This window comes from Crocodylus porosus, unplaced genomic scaffold (assembly GCF_001723895.1).
Source record: "Crocodylus porosus isolate Cpor-Errol unplaced genomic scaffold, CroPor_comp1, whole genome shotgun sequence".
In the NCBI taxonomy this organism is placed as follows: Eukaryota; Metazoa; Chordata; order Crocodylia; family Crocodylidae; genus Crocodylus; species Crocodylus porosus.
Window position 1 is genome coordinate 26528817 of NW_017728907.1, and position 19797 is coordinate 26548613.

The 19797-nt window shown below is 44.3% G+C and overlaps 1 protein-coding gene across 1 annotated transcript in view; it reads right to left on the minus strand.

Moving 5' to 3' along the window:
• PLA2G4A (phospholipase A2 group IVA) overlaps window positions 1-14428 on the minus strand; it is a 111116-nt gene extending 96688 nt beyond the window's left edge. Inside the window, exon 1 of the mRNA XM_019530989.1 lies at window positions 14340-14428. The gene's annotated coding sequence lies outside the window, so the exon portion shown is untranslated. The remainder of the gene's footprint in view (window positions 1-14339) is intronic.
• Between the last annotated feature and the right edge of the window lie 5369 nt (window positions 14429-19797).

Here is a 19797-nt window from a genome sequence, read left to right on the forward strand (position 1 = left end):
GGAAGAGGGGGAATATTCCTTTCTGACTTCTGCAAAGAGTTAGCTTACACTCCAAGGCAGCAGGTCTAAACAATGCATAGATTTCTTTGTCTATGAAAATATAGTTTTCAACACTTTTTCCTCCTTTTTCAGCCATGGATTGCATTTATTGTGATGACTGGTCATGCCCGAAGTAAGAAGAAACTGGTGCATCTCATTATGATTTATCTTATAATTAAATACATTTACATAGAGAGGTTTAACAAGAGAAACTAGTCACCATACAAAAGTTTGTCATTTGAATGTGTAGAGAGGAGCTTTGAAAAACAGCATGTGGTTATTCATAATTACAGGATGTGTCTACACGTGTCGCTATGGCATGGCATGCAACTTCCATAGTAACTTTTGGAAGTGCTAAATTATGATGCAGTAACATCCTGTACTACGCTGTACGTGTGGCATAGTTATTCTTAGCAGCTACTTTGCCGTAGCGACATGGTATAACGGGGAAGCATGTCACTACAGCTGCTGGTCATGTGTAGATGCCCACGGATGCTATGTAGCCATATGCGGCAGGGCCGGCCCCTAGGGGTGCCGTGACCTCCCCTAGTGCCCTTGCCTACCGTGCCAAGTCTGGGTCTTTAAACACATCTTCCGTCTCGCCCGCCACGTCTTCGATCTTATTAGTTCAGTTAAGGAGGGAGGCTGCCTTCCTACCATTCTTGACATGGGGCTGATCTTACTATACCGGGATTTTCTCCGAGTATGGGCCAACTCAATACCCGCACCCCCTCCCGGGCTTCGTATCTCACAGGCAGCGCCCCACTCGGGCCTGCCTCCCTTATATTCTGCGGCCACTCGCGTCCTGACCTGCGTCCCGTGCTCCCCGCGGTCTCTATGCCCGCACTCGAGCCTGTGGTCACACCTCTCGAGCTCCGTGCCCGCACTCAGGCCTGTAATCACGCCTCATGCACTCCCTGCCCGCACTCAGGCCTCCTATGCCCCCACTGGGGCCCTCACTCGTGCCTCGTGCACTCCCCACCCGCACTCGGGCCTCCTATGACCAACTTGGGCCTACGCCCCACTGGGGCTCTTCCCAATTGGGGTTTCCAATTGGGGCCTGTCCCGGTAATGCCCACGCTGGGCTGGGGTCGGGACCCCCCACTACATAGACTCACCTTCCTGGGCCCTCTCCCTACTGGGCTCCCGCCTCTACTCGACTCTTCCCGAAGTCGCCCCAATGGGCTGGGACAACCATTGTCCCATTCCCCAATGTCGGGACAACCCCACAACGTGGCACCCTCCGCGGTGCCAGGAACTCCCCCACCTTACTGGAGAGCTCCTGCTGAGGCCTCCTCCACCCCTACAGCCTCGCCCGGTCCTCCGGTCTAATAATCACAACGCCGCAAAACTATGCTGGCTCTCTCACCTACCTCTATCAGGGTTCTCTCCACCCCTGCATTATTGCAGCCAGTCAGGCTCGGGCTGGGGCTGGGGCTGCCCCTGCCCGAGGGGAACTGTCTGGCCTCAGCCTTCCCTTCCTTATGAAGGCCAAGCCTCGCCCCCTGGCGGTCAGCTGATCTAATCAGCTCCCAACAACTAACACCTGCTGCCTTACCAACTGGCAGCTAAGCCATTCCCTGTCTTCAGTAGCAGACAACTCAATAGGCCTGCTACACCATAGCACATTGCTACAGCAACGTAGTAGCGTCGCATGTAGACATGCCCACAATGTAAGATCAACTTCTGGGAAGATGAGAAAAAGGAGTGCATTAATTGCACATGCGTGGCTGTGCATCTATAATTTGAATTTATTCATTTTATGGTAGGGTAGGCAATTATTTGGCTGGGGAACCACTTAGGGAGTTTGGGTGAGCTGTTGTGAGCCAGGTCAGCACCCTCCCACTGCTGACCCACAACCTCTTACCCAAACTCACTAAGTGGTATATTACTGGACTGGTCCAGGGGCTCTGAACAGAGTGGACAGGCAAGCAGGTGGGCAGGCAGGTAGTCTGGGTCTTGATGGAGACCAGTCCAGGACCCCAGCAGACAGAGCATGCTCAGCTGAGTAGATACAACAGAATGGGGCCACAAGTGGGCAAGGATCAGCATCAGGGAGCAGGATGGGTGGCCAGGGCAGAGACAATAAGGTGGTGACAGCACAGGGCTCAGGCCTAGGGTACAGCCACAATCTTCTGCCAGATGTTACTCCCTGCCCCATATGGTACCATCCCATCCACCCAGCTAAGTGTGCCCTGCCTGCAGCAGTCTCCATGGAGGCCCTGCCAGCCAACCTGCTCTGCCTGGTGCCCTCAGTGGTGGTTACAGGGCAGACGGGCCAGGGTGCCTGGGCAGTGGGGCTGCGTTCAGCAGTGGCAGCAGCACTAGTAGCAGCAGTTAGACCCAGAACTACTGCCACCAGGGCTGTCAGGAAGTAAAGTCCAGCTATTACAGTGACCCAGCCCTGCTGCATGCCTAGGGGTGGCAGGACTAGCTGCACACACCACAGCCCAGGCTGTCCCCTGCGCCTGTGCTGTATTTTACCCAGCCCTTTTTTATGGATATTTAGTTCAGAATCAGGTGATGCTATAGGTATATAGAATGAGGACGCCATGAAGTTATCACATACAAGCTGCCTTTCACAAAAACTCTGTTTTTTTAAATATATTCAACTTTTAGCTAAACACCTTCTTTAATTCAATGAAATAGATGCTCAGACACATTACACAAACTCAGTTCTTCCTCGTCAAATCTTTGATAGTATAAGCCTAACTTTTACCACGTTTTCACTACATAGTACTAACGCAAGGGGTGGAAATCTTCCACTTTGTTAATTTACCCTTTCTTATGCTTCTGAACTGCTTTGATATACACAAGAGTGCTTTCCTTTAATCAGGAGTAAATATCTGTGTTCTCCTTTAGCTCTCACAACTTCTGCTGTCCTTTCAGATATCTCCAGCTTGCTGAAGCTGCAAGGTGACTTGAATTTTCTGTGTACTATCATTGTTTATAGTGTTCTGAATAACAGCTGTGAAAACTCTTAAGACACAGCAAACCCTTTTGTACAATTTCTCTGCAGATTTAGGAAAGCATCCCTGAATCAGGTGATGCTTAGTTCATGTTTGAAAGATGATATTCACAACTTCAGCATAAGCAACCAAGCTTATTCCTGAGCTGAGAAAAATCAACAGAGCACCATTGACTGGTGCTCAGTTAAACCAACTGAGGGTCAGGCATTCCTCTTTTTAAATAAAATGGTTACTATACAAAAAACGTACTGTATGCACCAATAATGATTCCTACTAGACCCTAATGAGAGGGTTTTTCAAAACTTGGTTTCTGCTGATACTGTGGAGAACAACAACAAAAAATCAACCCAAAAAAGACCAATATTTTATAGGCAGCCCTATTGTTTTTTTTAGGAATGCAGCTCAACCAGTAGAACTGGCTATTGAACCACAGTGACTTAAGGCAGTATTGGATAACCATCTGGCATTTCTAAGGAACATAGTTGTCAAAGTTTTTCAAAGGGATTACACAATCAGGGATTTTTATGCTCTCTTCCGATACATCCTGTGTTGGTCATTGTCAGGGAAAGTTCAGCCGATTAGATGAACAACTGAATTATTCACTGAAAGAATTTCATGTGTGCGCAATCTACTGTTGAGTTCAATGTTCTCAACTCTCCATAGGACATCAACCTTAATTTGCTTTCCAGTTCAAACTAGCTCTTCGTAAACTTAGAAACCAAGGTTTGTCATGTCATTTAGCCTAGGAAGGAAATTACATCATATATTACAACATGCAATAATAAAAATGGTCAAGACTTTTTTTAGGAAATGTTTTTGAACAGAAGATCTGCCAAAACAAAACCTTTTCATCAGGATGGACCTCTTTTGACAAAACACTTGTTGGGAAAAAATCTATCAACATCAGGATAAAATTTTGATTTTATACACACACACAATTTATACAATACATGCGTGCATGTGCTTGTCTGTATCTGTATATATAAGTATATGAATGAATGAGTAAAAGAAAAACTATCCAAAAAAACCCTCCAACAAACCAATGATCAGGGCAACTGATGTTGGAAAATCCATTCTGCATTCTTGCCTCTGCCTGTTTCAGATTCAGAGCAGGAATGTTATGCGTCTCACCCATCACAAGTGCATACCTTGCCCCATGACTACAGCATCAGTCTCTGACTCTTAGACCAAATACAAGACTTAGGTGATGTTGCACTAGGTACATAAGAACTAGGGGTGCACGAATGGAGATTCTGTGGGCCAATACCGATAGCCAATTTTTAAGGAGGCATATCAGCCAATACTGATCCAATTTCCTATACAGCTGCACGTGCACATATGATACGCGCGTGCGTGTGTGTGTGTGTGTGTTTCATTTGGTCAGAGTCAGAAAAAATAATATATATTATATAATATACAGGTTTCCCTCATTTTAGGCTGTACATGAGTTCCTGAAAAACGGCACATAATTCAAATTCACATAAAGGGAACCCACTTTACAATGTAACAAATAGGGGTACGTTCCAAGACCTCAACTGTACTGACCTCCAGATCCATGTCTACCACTTTTACAAGACAATTTTGATACTCATCAGTAACAGACAGTACACACAAGCAAGGGTGGTGATGAATGTTACCATAATGGAGATGACAACTACAGAAACACGTGTCGCAGACAATGAGCCAGGAGCACAGATCCACACAGGAGTCTATATTTGGGTGCATGTCACTCCCACAATTCACCACACACAGTAGCTGCCTGCGGGCTTCCACCACACCAACAGCATAAGAGTGAATTTACCTCGCATATAACGAATTTTTGTTATAAAAAGAGTTATCACATAAGAGCAAATTTGCATGTACAGAACCCATATAAAGCAAGAGAAACCTCTATAACAGAACAGTTCCAACAAGCAGAAGCCCATCTCATAACAGTCACTAGGCAGTCAGTTATCATACATCCTGGCACAAAGAAACTCTAGAAGCAAGTTCCTAAGATGAATATAGATGCTCAGGGATTTGAACCTGCCTCTTCTACTTGCTGGCTCCCAGATAAGTACCCTAGTTGAAAACCATCTCCCAATCTCTAATCACTAATAGCTGTCTCTGAAGCCTCTTTTTATGCCCCACTTATACATCTACATCCTTACATAAGGACTGTTTACAAAACATAGATTTCAATAGAGGATGGATAAAAAAGCTGAATTTAGACCCTCTTTCTATCCAGTTATGAAAGTTAGCTTTGCCGCCATTAAAATTGGCTTTTCTTCTCTCTTTTTCACTTGCATTTTTAAATTACTCTAAAATGTTTTTAAAAAAAATCAGAACACATGCATGAAAACTTAGAAGCTTCTTAAGGTAAAAGAAAACCTAACAAAAATAAAGATTTCCATATATTAAGTACTGATATTTTGTGAATTTAAATTGGGGAAGTCCATTCTTCTAATTCATCAAACTGTACTGGCCATTTTGCATAGTGTCATGGGATTTGAGCAGGAGAGTTCTCTAAGGAGAAGGAAGCTGGGAGCTGTGTATTTCAGGTTTTTATATATGGCTTGTCAGTGGATTCACTGCGTGCCCTTGAACAAACTGTTTAAACTTCCTGAGCCTAAATCTATTATTGTAAACTGAAAATAATGCATATTTTACTCATTGAAGTATTGTGAAATCTACTTAATTCATTAATTTTATAGCATTTGGCATCCACAACTTAAAAAATCTTAAGTAGTAACATTCTGGAAAATGTCAACATCAAGTCAAGTAGCTCACTTCAGTGAGATTCTTTGTAGGAATTTATACTACTTAGCATGAATAAGGATTGCAGAAGTACAAAATATTCTGCCCAATTATTTCAGGAATTAATTTTTTTCTGTCACTATTCTGTTCTACTTTTCATTACCACCAATATTTGCTTCAAACTGCCTCCCTAGGGAATCTATACACATGCTGCAAGGCTGCTCCCTTGCAAATTCCCACTGCAATTACAGCACATTGGAGTAGACTTGATTAATCAAGACAAGACAAGATTAATCAAGTCCGCTGGGCTCAATTAAATCGAGTCTGCTGGAACATGGTAATTACCATGCTCCAGAAGACTCCATATGTATCAGTGTCTCTGCACTGAAAAGTGGTGGTGGGGTGCCTTAACTAAAGTTAGTGTCCCTGCTGACATTTTTCAGCACAGGGATGCTGATACATATGACACTGAAGGTGCTTTAGTTAGAGCAGCTCTCAAAGCCACTCTAAATAAAATGCAGTCTCAGAGGATGTGTATAAATGGCCCTATAGTTTAATCACATCTTATGTAGTGACTGGCCAAAAGTTCAATCAATTAATGGTATGATACAATGAGGAATAGGACACAAAGGTAGGACGCAAAATGTGTATCATAGTTTTGTGGCTCACTTCTATCATGCCTTTAACTGAATGTGTGGCCAACGCCCAGTCTCTGGAGCACATGGGAGCCTTTTAAGACTAGCATGTGCTCCAGGGGCTGGGAGGCCCCTCAGCTGATCAGGGCTCCCAACAAGGAGAGCACACTCTACACTACTGCTGCTGGGAGCCCTGGGCCAGCTGATCAGAGCTCTGAGTCAGACTAGGGGGACCATATACTTCCTCATTTGGGAGCCAAGCTTGTTACTTGTTGATGCAGAGGGAGCCCAGGTTTAGGCTCCCCCTGCACCAGCAATATGGAGTCTGATACCAGATCCCATAATCACACATCCTGCCATGCATTTGGCGAGGCAGGAAGCACAATGGCTGGGATCCTGCTCAGATCCCATCGCATCTTTACTTTAACATCTCACAAACTTAATGATGCTTTGAAATGATGATGGGCATAATGAGCTGCAGTGTATATAAAGCTGTTAAAAAATAAGAAATATACTGCCATGCAAGTTGAAATGGGACTGACCAGCAATACTGCTACATAGCTTTGTTGCTACATGCTATTACTTACCTGCATTTATACTGTTGCATTTTTTTACTAATGCTGTTATTGGCTCATGATTATGGTACTTCAGTTCTCAAACCAAAGATAATAGTAAAATTAAACAACAGTCCTAATCTATTCTGTTATCCATGATTGTTCTAGTAAGGTTTCAACAAATTAGTGCAAAAGAAGAGTTCGATATTAAAAATTTGACTTTTACATTCATTCAGGTCTTATAGTTGGAAGGTCAAATCTCATTAAGGCTCTGGGGAAGGGGACATTTAAATAATCTAACAGTGATCTATACTGAACATAAGACCCAAATATGCAGTCTGAGTTGGGCTCATGTTTTACAACCATTATCAAAGCAAATTATTCCAGATATTCATACAGCAAAAGTTACTTAAAAGCCACCATCTTCCATAACTACTACTCTTACAGAGAATCATATTTCATAGATTTCATATATTTTTAGAGTCGGAAGGGACCTCAGTAGATCATTGAGTCTGACCCCCTGCCCTGGGCAGCAAAGAGTGCTGGGGTCAGATGAAATCTGAAATCTTCTCTTGCCACATACAGAATTAGTCCCCTGAATTAATAAATAGTTCTGTACAAGTAACCTCCCTAAGAAATATTTGCAGTTCTGCTAGGAGCATATATATGTAAATTGCTTAGCAACACCTACTGCTTTTCATATGAATACAAATATTTGCCTATCAAGTACAAAGACCTGGTTTCATGGATGCAGAATGTAATATAGACATACAATGTTGTTATGTTTCTAACTGTCCCGGGTCTGCTACCGTGTCAATGGAAAGACCCTCATTGACTTCACATGGAGCCTCAAAGCCCTACTATACTTTTTCTTATTTTTCTAGAGGGTTTTTTTTCTTTTCTATTCTTTTTAACTTTTGCAGGTTATTAAATAGACAACATAAAAATACATTACAACTTCACAGAGCTGCTTTGACAGTTTTCACAAGCCATGTAAATGGCAAGTTTTCATTGCCTAAAAATTGTTATACTTTCTGTCCTGTGTTCTTATTTGTCTTTGCATCTAATTTGCTCACCTAATGTGCTTGTTGTGGCTTGTTTTCCGCAACCAAAGTGCTTGAAGTTGGAGGGCAGGTGCAAACATTACACTTAGATCACTGTGGGTGCAGACAGACATGCAGCTCATCTCAGTAACTCAGAACACTTTGCAGGAAGCATTCTGAGTTACAATGATCCCCTGGACCAAACAGAAGTTCACTCTTAGCTCTAGGCGGGAGGAGAATCTAGCGGCTGGCTGCCAGCCTGCAGCCATTTTCCCCTAGCAACAGCCCCTCTTCTCTCCCAGTCTGTCCCTGGTTCAGAATGGGAGGAGGGAAAGAAAGGAGAGGAAGCTTGTTTTAGGGGTTTGCCAGCTAGTGCTGGAGGGTGGGATAGGTTAATTAGAGACACCTCCAGCTGTGGGGAGGGGGCTCCAATACACCTACTCCATCCTCCAGCAGGGACTGGAAAAACTACAAACCAAACTCCCTCCACTCCCCTTCCCCCCTCCCATTCTGAAAACACCTCAAGGCTGGGAGGCAACACGGACAGAAGTTACAGAAGATGCCCTGTCTTGAAATGTCTTCATCTGACTCCTCATGCAACGAGGGTTCAGATTTTTACCCCATCATCCATTTTTGGAGCAGTCTACAGCTGTGCGTTTCTGTCATGGCTATAAGCCAGTTTCTGGCCACTTCCTTCCCTGGGATGGGCAACCGCTGCCTCTCCCCATGTCCTCAGAACTCCTGCCCAGCCTGGCCCCGGCGTGATCAGGCCAAGGGCCAAATTCCTGGTGAACCCTGATCGTGCCCGGGCTAGCCCAGGCTTACCAAGAGTTCGGTGCCCAGTCCCCAGCTGGGACCTGAGCTGCGCAAGAGCCCAGCCCCTCCATCTCCCCATCCCAACATAACCCCACCAGTACAGCCCCAGCTTCTTCAGCCTCTGACTGAGCCACTGTCAGAGGAGAAGTGCAGCCAGGGCTCTCTCAACCCTGCCTGCAGGGAACACCATGTGTGCACGTGTGCAGTACCTCCAGCTCCAGATTTCTTCATCCCCATCCCAGCTGTTTGGTGTTTTATGTCCCTTATCTATTCATTTCAAGGTGTGTGAGATACAGGTATAATCAAAGTTTATCAATATTTATCGATTAAAATACTGGACCCTACTCTGCCTAATTACAGGGGAGCAAATAGTAAACTGTTAAATTCTGTACTGTGCTGCAGGACACTGGTAGACTTCTTTGTTCTACATTGTGACTTAATATTATTCTTCTCCCCATCACTGCAAAAATCTGCAAAAATGATGTTACTCCAAACAGTACTGTAGGGGTAGAGAAGGAGAGAGAGAAAGGTTGCAACTGCTTCACCCCTTTTTATTTCTATCGCTGATTTCCACGACTGCAACAGATTACTGGAGATTGGTACAGGCAGGAAATTCATTTCCTTCCTCTGAGGTAAATAGCAAATGCAAGCCTTCAGGAAAATTTGAATACCACTGCCTTGAATATATGAGTGTTCTGCTGAAACAGCTCTGTTACCACAGCAAGATATTATAGCCTTGGGCAATGGTGAACTCATTCCAGTTACTAAGCTAGGTTTTGGAATTTGTCTTCTGGGCTGGTAAAAAGTAGTAAGACTGTATTAATAAGAGACAGAAAATACATAATAGGTAGAGTTCATCCCCTCCTTTGAAGGTGGGTTATGCAGCCTTATACAAAAAAGTCAATGCCCCAACCCACAGGATGTTGGAGCTCTCTCAATCAATTTCTCCTTTTTGGCTATTTTACTTTGTATAAAATAAATAATCAGAAAGAGAGAAGGGTTTCTGGCCTGAAGGGTAGAGCACTCACCTAAAAGATGAGACACCTGGATTCCAGTCCCTATTCTAGTGAATGCGTATTCATTCCATATAAAGCAAGAAGAAGTGAACAAGAGAGACTGAGAGCTGCCTCCTTGCCCCAAATTCCCTAGAATGCAATGGCTAAGGTATACTCCTTGCAGGTGAGATATACAGGTTCAAATCCCCTGGCGTAAGAGATAAAAATGAACCACCAAATCCTAAATCAATTCTTTTACCTCTGAGCTATTGGATAGAAGAGGGATGCCCCCATTTCCTCTTTCTCCCACCGCAACTATCCAGTGAATTTAACTTGGACTCTCAAACATTTCCAAAGACAACAGAAACTGCAACTACTCTAACCATCTGTCCCCATCCTTTTCCAATTTGCACATGCATCTCAAAATTGGAAAAACTGAGAAGTCAATTCACGTTTATTCCTAACTAACCATGAAACTACCCATATGGTTATGTGCAGCTGGAAAGCTGTCATTACATTGCAACTGGACTCTTTGGTGCTTCTGGGGATACCATGCAGAGAGGAGGAGATGGTCTCCGGAAAGACCCACAAAGCCTCCTCAGAGGCCCATAAGGAATACTATGGCAATAAAGGGTTCCCCAGGAAGTTTAGGCCAGTAGTAGGGCCCTATTTCAGCCCAAAACAATCCCTTATTGAGCGCATGTATGTGCAGAAAGTGTGGTCTGAGTAGAAATAGATGACTCTTCACAATCCAGCTATTTTTGAGCTGATGACCATGAAGGGGATTGTTCCAAGCCACCATGATGTAGAACATGCCACGGTGTTGCTCTGTTCATGCTAGAGTTCAGTTTTCCGAAGATGCAGCTGACAATCAGGGTTGATACATACAGGCATATGTCCAAGAGAACAAGATTTAATACTAACAGTGGGTTGTTTAAGTATATAACAACTTTAATATAGGAATACTATAGGGAATTTTTGCATTTGACCTCCTATATTTTAAAATGTTGCATCTTCATCACACTTCAAAGAACTCAGTTATGCATAATTAATTGACTTTTTCTGATGTATGATGAAGATACAATATGCTAAAATGTAGAAATATTACATATATGTGATGTTAAAAGCAAACCGTGATGCTGTCGAAGTCATTAGTCTACAGATCAGTCAGTCAAAAGGCGAGTTATTTGGAAAAAACCTAACTGTGCACTTCCCTGTTCAAACATCTGTTGCATGCATGGTAAAAAACCTAAGATTCCACTGCTGCTGGAAGAATAAGTATAGAGGAGCTAGTATTTTCAGCTAAAATAGAGAAGTTCAGGTTGAATGTTACTATGGAAAATTGTTTGTACTAAATGGAACTCTTAAAGAAGGATGGGAATAAAACAGAAAGGGTCTTTCAAGCATGCAGAAAAAGATAGTTCTGCCATACCACATGAAAGATGATTTATAGGGGAAATTTTCAAAGACAACACTGTCAAGCACCTAATTAACCATTACCTTTCAGTAGGATAGACCCTCTTTCCCTATAACATATTCCCTGAAATTTCAGATGTTACAGTTTTGTCTGAACCAGCTTCTTCTCCACTAAAAACTATGCTAGTGCCAGATTTAGGCTTAAGCTACATCCTTAGGGCCTTGCAATATGAGGGGTCTCAAAATAAGAAAAAAAAACCTGGACATTTTCATTCTAATATGATAAAAATTCTAATAAAATCAAAGCCTTAGTCTGTCTGTCTGTCCGTCCTTAACACTTTTGCCCAATTGCGTATACGCCGATTGGCTATGCAAGCCAGGCAGAGCCAGCTGAATTAAAACGGGAGCTCCACCGCCAGTGCCACCTCATCCTGCAGCCTCCAGTGTGTGGGCTCCCCCCACCCCACCTCCACAGAGGCAGAAAAAAAAACTGGCATGAGCTTCCTGCTGCTCCCGATTGCCTCCTCCCTCCTACTCCTGGAGCACAGCAAAATCCCAGACATTTGGTCTGGGCAAGGGGAGTGGGGGCTGCAGCTCCAACAGGGCAGGCGGGGAGGGTTGCCTGTTCTCCAGCGGGGGAAAAGGGGCAGGGGAACAGCGGGGGCAGCATCGGTGCCAGGGCCTGTGCTCTGAGGGGCTGAGCAGTCGTTGCCCAGGGAGTGGGGGGGTGGAAAAGGAGAGAGAGGCTGCCCACAGGGCACTGCAGCCCTATCCAAGAGCATCGGGTACCACAAGCCTCCCCTCCTCTTCCCTCAGCCTGTGCAGGGGCCGGACACACTCCAACACCACCTATAGTAATTAGAGCAATTAGTGCTCTGGCCTGGGCAAGACAGGTACAACTGGGGCCCTCCGGCAGGGCTGGGGGGCTGTGGCTTGCCAGTGAGGGACAACAGAATGGGCAGGGGCAGGGCCCTTCTGTCTGTCTGTCCGTCCATAACACTTTTGCCCAATTGCGTATACGCCGATTGGCTATGCAAGCCAGGCAGAGCCAGCTGAATTAAAACGGGAGCTCCAGAATGGAGCTGCAGCCCCTACTCCCCTTGCCCGGACCAAATATCTGGGATTTTGCTGTGCTCCAGAAGTAGGAGGGAGGAGGCAATCAAGAGCAGCAGGAAGCTCATGACAGACAGAAATCCATCATTTATGATGGGCAACTGGCTAGTATACATATATATGGCTCCACAGTTATTTCATATTGAGTTCATAATTGTGTACTAAAATACCAATAATATGGCACTGAATTATGCCCATACCCACTTTCAGACTCTGCTAATTTTTTACGCTGTCACCCACAAAAAGCCTGCGAGGAAGAAGGATTCACACTGCAGAGCTCAAACAGTCAAAATGACTTGTCTAAAACTTTTCAAATAAAACAACTTCCAACAGTGCTAGGAAGCCTAGAAAAGGTAATAGCGCCAATACAAGCACACAAGCAACAGAAAACAGAGTGAAAACTGTTGCAGTTTTCTGACCTCAACTCTAATCTGCACTTACTATTAGATGACCCGTATAAATCACCAGTGACTAAATGAGTAGACACTTTCACAGAGGCAAAAAACTTCTACTAAAGAAAGTGTATTGCTCAACAGTTTTAACATCTTACTTCTCTATAAATTTCACAATAGATTGCTTCAGTAATGATAGTTTAAACAATTACTAAGCACAAGCAAGCCACTTAGAAATGGAATAGCCTTTGAGGGAGCAGACACTAGTGGCTGTACCCAACACAGACAGGCGAGTCGATTTTTCCCCAGGAATGACATTTCATAACGGACAAAAGTTTATTTAACACTCTTATACCTCTCTGGTGTGATTTACTTTTAGGAATGTTGCCCACTTAGGCAATTTTAAATTATCACACAAGCACTCTCTCCTTCAGGACATATTACCAGCTAATATACAGAAGACTAAACGTTGTTCCAAAACTATTAACCCATGATTCCTTCACCTTGTTCAAACATACTGTTTTACTTAAACCCTGACATCTGCTTTTGTAATTAAAATGCTTTTAAGTATTTTAGTAATAGCGGGGTAAGTGATTAAAAAGTCCATTACCTGGGGCTGTCAAAATAGCCTATTGCTTATAATACATTTTGTAGGTCACAGGTTGCTTTATCAAGAGGCAAAGGGGCTAAATTTGGCATGCAGCTTATCCAAGTTACACATGAACAGCATAGAACAGAAAACGCAGCAAACAAAGAAAAAGGAAGGCAAAATGTAGGTGCAGAAAGACTGTTCCTAAATGTTTGACAATCAGGAACAGTTCCCAGTGTTTCCAGATCATCCTAATTTGGTCTGATTCTCATGACACCTTTCCCAGGACCAAAAGGTCAGTTTTCACTCTGCTTCCCCAACCACTTTGGCAGTTAACTCTGTCTCCCCCATCCAGTATGTATACTCATGTCAGTGACTTGGATAATACATATTTACTTAGGATGAGATGTGATTACAAGAAATAAATCCACTTTTACAAATAATTATGAGATTCCCATCCCTCTTCTTACCAGAGGTAGGCACATTAAAAATGTCCCTGCTGTCTCAAAACTCATTCAGGGGTAACTACAGCACAGGGGTAATGGTCACAAGGGAACAGTTAGAGGTAACTACAGCACAGCTAAGCCTTAAGCATCTTGTCTGTCATGGCTAGGGAGTTGGTCCCTAGCAGTGATTTCCAAAGAAAGAAAAAGCAGAACCATCCCTCTACAAAAATGCAGGGGGAAAAAACCCAGCCAAGAGTTTCCCCTCCTACTAGCCGGAGGGCTCAGGGCATGATCACGTGAAGGCATATTAAAGTATCGCCTGAAGGATTCAAACTTTTCCCACATGGTCCCAATCAGGCAGACTCCTTTCTGGATTTCAGTTCTATTTAATGCAGCAGCACAAGTCTTTTTTTCGCAGCAAGAAAAAGAAGATAGCTTGTTCCTCTTCCTTATTTCAAGTAACAGAGTAAGCAAACGTTAGCACAATACAGAATGATCTGTCCTAGCTCTTTCCACCCCCCCCCTTCTATTTTACTTTTTAAATGCTAAAACCAGCCTCTGTTAGAAAATAGCAAAGTCCAAGTTATATCGCTTACAGTTTCAGCGTTAAATTAGATTCTTCTGGGCTTGTGCATCCCTCTTGCTTTCTAAGCAGGATCTTTTTTTTCCCCCCCATTGCTCGACTTTCATGAACGGGTGGAGTTAAGTGTCAGCTGATACAGCTGTCTCTTAAAGTGGTAGCATTAGCCCCTAGTGCTGTTTAGCTAATTGGAATAGGACGGTTTGAAACTGTTTTAGGAAAAGCTGTTTAAAGTGAAAACTCAGAGCCACATCTCAGCAACCAGGAAAAACACTAACAGTAATTAATAAGGCTTTCATTTCCTGGCAATTAACAGGAATATGTTTGTATTATAATTACATAATATAGGACACAGCATCATGAAACGCTGACTGCTCAGCTATTACTGTGCAGTCATTTAGTCATAACCAAGTACTAAATGACTGCCCAGTAACTGGTATTACTGCACAATAGTGTCACGTCATGGTTGCCTGGTGACTTTTACTGCGCAGTACTGTCGCATCACGGTTTGTGCCCTGTGACGCTACAGCGCAGTAGTAACTAGCTACTGCACTGTGTATTGTATAGATGCAGCCATAGCGTGTGTGTGTGTGTATATATATCTATATCTATAGATATATATATGCACTTATACATACTGTATATATTGTGTGTATATAAATGAAGCTCAAACACAAGAAGAGAAGTCTTTCAGAACAAAGAAGGGATGCTTAAGACGGTTTTAAAAATATGTTTTCTAAATGAAGTGTATTGATATTAAAATTTACAAGCAATAATGTCTGAACATCCTAACCACAACCCTGTTAATATTCATGGCCCATCCCCATTAAAATAAGTCCTCTACAGACCTTAAGGACTAAAACAGAAATTCCATATAAATGATATTTTTAGTCAACCCTATTGCCCCTAGGAGTTTGTCAGAGAAAAAAACTTTTCATAAGATTATCAGAATAAAATAAAAAGCCTTCCTCTGACCTATGTAATTCTGTAGTGGGGATATAAAAACTATGACTGCAGGTATTGCAACTAGAAAGCAACTCTTGGATTTATCATCATCCTTCACTTGACAGACATATATTATTATTCCATTTACTATAAAATGAAATGTATGCAATGTCTTCTTTTCCATGTGGCCAAATTAGAGACAGAAATAAGTGTGAGACTTTGGGAGCATATCTACATGTGTATTTTAATGTACATTAGCCTATTTTAATGCACATTAAAACATCACAAAAAAATACTCTAAGCATTAAAATAGACTAATACACATTTTTTCTAGTACCTCACAATGGAGGTATTAGATTTAATGTGCATTACCTAAAGTGGATGAATGAATGTGTAGACACGCCCTGGGAGACTTAGTCTGCAGAAAGGAAAGCCTGTCTGTTTTAAAAATATTACACTAAAATATTTTGAAATATTTCGTGAAATATTACTTTAAAAATGCTGTTCTGCTTATTAAAGCTCAAGTTTTCAAGCAAATACAAAGCACCTACCCTAATTTACATATGAAAATCATGACTTCTGAACCCATTCAACCTCCCATTGTTAGGTACATGCTTAAGTTTTGCATATATGGTTTACAGTGAGATCTTATTATATAAACCATAGCACCCACACGTTGTTGCATGCACAGAGCTCTGTGCAATAATAAAGGGACTCCATTTGGGCAGAACCTTCTATTTTTAAGTGCACCATACCTGGCATTGCTGCTTGCGACCAGGCGGTATATCATGGGCTCAGAGGTACTGCAAAATTGCCCAAGCAAATGGAGCTTTCTGTAAGCTTTCTAGTGTCACCCTCCAAATCATCCCCATAACAACCCTTGTCCCAACCTATGGAAAATTAGCAGGTTGTTACACACCCAATCATCATTCAACTGCACTAGCTCTTACTGTCTAAATTATATAACTTACAGTTCCATTCAGAGTTGTGTCTTTGTGTGGAAGAGAAGGCATTCTATTTTGAAAGGAAATCTGCATAGGAAAACATTAGGGTTTGTTTTATTTATTTATTTGTTTGTTTGTTTTTTACTTGCTTTCTATTGCGCCCTCTATTGTTCATCTATGAAAATATAAAGATGGTCTGAAGGTTCCTTTCTCCTGTGGCATTTTTAAAGGTTTTCTTTATAATGTGGGGAGGAAGCTCTTGTATAAGGACAATGAAAAGCATTTTTCATCAGTTGAAAAATTCCTCTGGTGCATCTATACAAGATCCTTTACTGCACAGTACAGCAAATTACTGAGCAGTAAGCACCACCATCCACATGTGCAGATGCTTACTGCTCAGTAAATTGCTCTACTTAGGAGTTTCATAGATTTAATAGATTTTAGGGTTGGACGGGACCTATTAGATCATTGAGTCCATCTTCCTGCCCTGGGGAGGAAAGAGTGCACCAGGTTTTTGTCCAAACCCAGGTGTTTGTCCAATCTCCTCTTAAATACCTCCAAGGAAGGGTACAGCACCACCTCCCTTGGAAGCATATTCCATATTTTGGCAACCCTCACTGTAAAGAATTTTTCCCTGAAGTCCAATCTAAATTTGCTCTTCTTCAGTTTGTGACCATTATTTCTAGTTACCTCGATGGGTGCACTGGTAAACATTATATCCCTATTTCCTGCTGTCCCCCCCAGTGAGTTTGTAGATGGTCACAAGATCACCTCTCATCTGTCTCTTGTGGAGGCTGAAGAGATTCAGATCCCTTAATTGGTCCTTGTAGGGTTTTTCCTGTAGGCCTTTAAACAAGTGGGTGGCCCTCCTCTGAACTCTTTCCAGGTTATCTACATCCCTCCTGAAGTGCAGCGCCCAAAACTGGATGCATTACTCCAGCTGTGGCCTGACCAATGCCACATAGAGGGGACAAATAGCAAATCAACTCCCAAGTAGTAACTGCTCAGTAACACACATGGAGATCCTGGCCAGGAACAAATTTGTGGTGCATCGCTGGGGTACAGCCCCTCAAGCCACCAGGAGCTGGTCCCTCCATGCTCCCCGCCCCCCATGCCTCATCCAGCAGCTCTGGGAGCCCAGGCCAGTGCCTGCCTCGCCAGTCCTGGGTATTCAGCTCCACCAAGGAGGCCAGGCTAGCCATGGCACCGGTGGCCTTCAGCAGCTCCAGCTTCTTCCTGGAGGAGGCCTCTGCCTAGGCAGCCAGGCACTGTGGCCCTGTACCCCAGGACACTGCCAGGAGCTGCACATCCTTGCTGCCAGCAGGGACCAAGTTGGGCTGCCAGGCATACCTGCCACACCCACCCGGTAAGCTCCACCCTCCCCACCTCTGCCCTCACCCCTGTCTCTGCCCCTGGGCCCCCTTCCTGCCCAGCATGGGCATATCCCTCTGGCCCTGCATGTCCCTCCCCACAGCACACAGGGAGGTGGGAGACAGTGCAAAACTTTATTAAGCAGCCTGTGCCCCCCCAGCTGGGCAGGCATGGGCCTCTCATGTGGAGGAATGAGTCAAGGCCAGCAGCAATTTTGTCCTCAGCTATGGGGAGCAGGGGCATGTAGTGCAGCCACAGGTAGCCCTCCAATTGGCTGCAGAGGTTGTGGGGCAGCACAGGCTTGCCTTCTGTACCGTCAAAGCTCAGGGTCCTCAGGTATACCTGGAACACTGTGGCAATCAGCAGCACCAGGGCATAGTGGCTCAGGCACCCCTTGGTCTGTGCAAACAGCTCCTTGTGACATGCTTGGGACACTCACAGTGGAGGTACACTCAGGTACAGAGCCAATGCAGGGGGGCCTGGCCCCAGGAGGCCGCTCCAGAGAGGGGAGGGTGAGTGTGTCAGCAGCTCCATGGCCCAGTCAATTGGGAGCCCTCACCCTCCGAACACAAGAACAGCAACACCAGAGACAGGCTGGCCTGCAGGAGAAGGGTGGGAGACTGGCTGTGGAACCATGGCAGCAGGTGCTGCCAGAAGCTTGGCCTGTTCTGGCTTGGGAAGTGGGCAGGGAAGGTAGCCTGCCTATAGCCAGCACCCAGAGGCCCGCCTGTCCCTGTAGAGCAGTAGGAGCAGGGAGCTTGGCTGATGGCCACCTGTCCCAGAGTCTGACCAGCTGACTTACTGGGTCTGTGGCAGCTGTGCACACAGCCTGGCACATGGAGGATGTTATAGGTGATACATAAGGAGGGGGGCATGGGACATGTCTCCCCCCTCCCTGTGATTGGCCTTCACAAGCCAGGGAGTAGGGGCAATGGCCGGTCCCATCCCCCTCCCCCCCTCGAGAATGTGGGGGCACCAGGAAAAGCGCTGGCAGCACTTCTGCTGGGTACTGGACACTGTTCTGAGCTTGGCGGTCACCTTCGTGCCACCCACTGCTACCGGGGCAAGCCGTGCCACCCACCTTCATGCCACCCACTACCCTACCCCCAGCCCTAGCCTCATCTGCCCCCTGGCAGCCACCCACCACCCAGCAGCAGGTGCAGTGGTGCCTGGGCTGAACTGCTGTGGTACCTCCATCAGCCATGGGCCCCAAAGCTCCTGCCAGCCATCCCCCTGACCTGCTACTTGCCCTGGCTCTCTTTCCTCCATATGGCTGAATCAGGATCAAGCTGCACCCCACTCTCCTCCATGCTGTAAGACTGGGGCCACAGCACCCACCCCAAGAACTGGGTTGAGTCCACCATCCAGATCCAGCCCACAGAGGGACTGAGCACTGGCCATCCAGCTCACTGGCCAGAAAGGATGAGTATCAATGCTACAGAAGATTACAATGAAGAAGATAAAGCATGCTTTCTTTCAAAGATCTGACAATAGTATTTGGCAAATTTTAAAGAATCTGTGTCTGTGATATTTTGACTGAAAGAGCTCAGTTCGATAAATATTTTTCTGGAGATTTTTCTATTAGATATGGTACACAATCTATATGTAAACAACTTTGTTTGCCCTTTGGAAAAGTATTGAATAATAAATATTCTCTTGACACCTTTTTATTTACATCACAGCTCACTGGTTTTCTGCATACTCCACTCAGCTCCTTCAAAACTGCTACTAGAGTTAAAGAGTAACAAATTTGAATATTTTTCCCCCTGCTTGGATGCATTTCAGTTAAAATGAGTTTTTAGTGGATGAAGTCTTTTCACTGCATTGATCGACTCAGAATTTCGTTCTCTTTTTCAAAGCAGTGTCTACACACACTTTGGCATTAAGGGCATTTTTTTACACATATAAGTGCCACAACACCGGGCGCTTTGTAAAGGGCCCTACACTAATGTGCTTGTAGTTGTATAAGCAGCAAAGTCATGTCACTGCTGAGAAAATGACGGTAGTACATTTTTTAACTAAAACACCTCAGAGGTCTTTCAGTTCAAAAGCGCACTGCCGCCATTTTCTGTGCACTGACATGCATTTCGCCACTTATACAACTATACATAGACACGGCACAGTGCAGTTCACCTAAGCTCCCATGCAGAGCAGACTCAATTAACCAAGTCTGCTCTGAAGTGGTGGATCTTTGGCACATCACAAGGGAAAAAA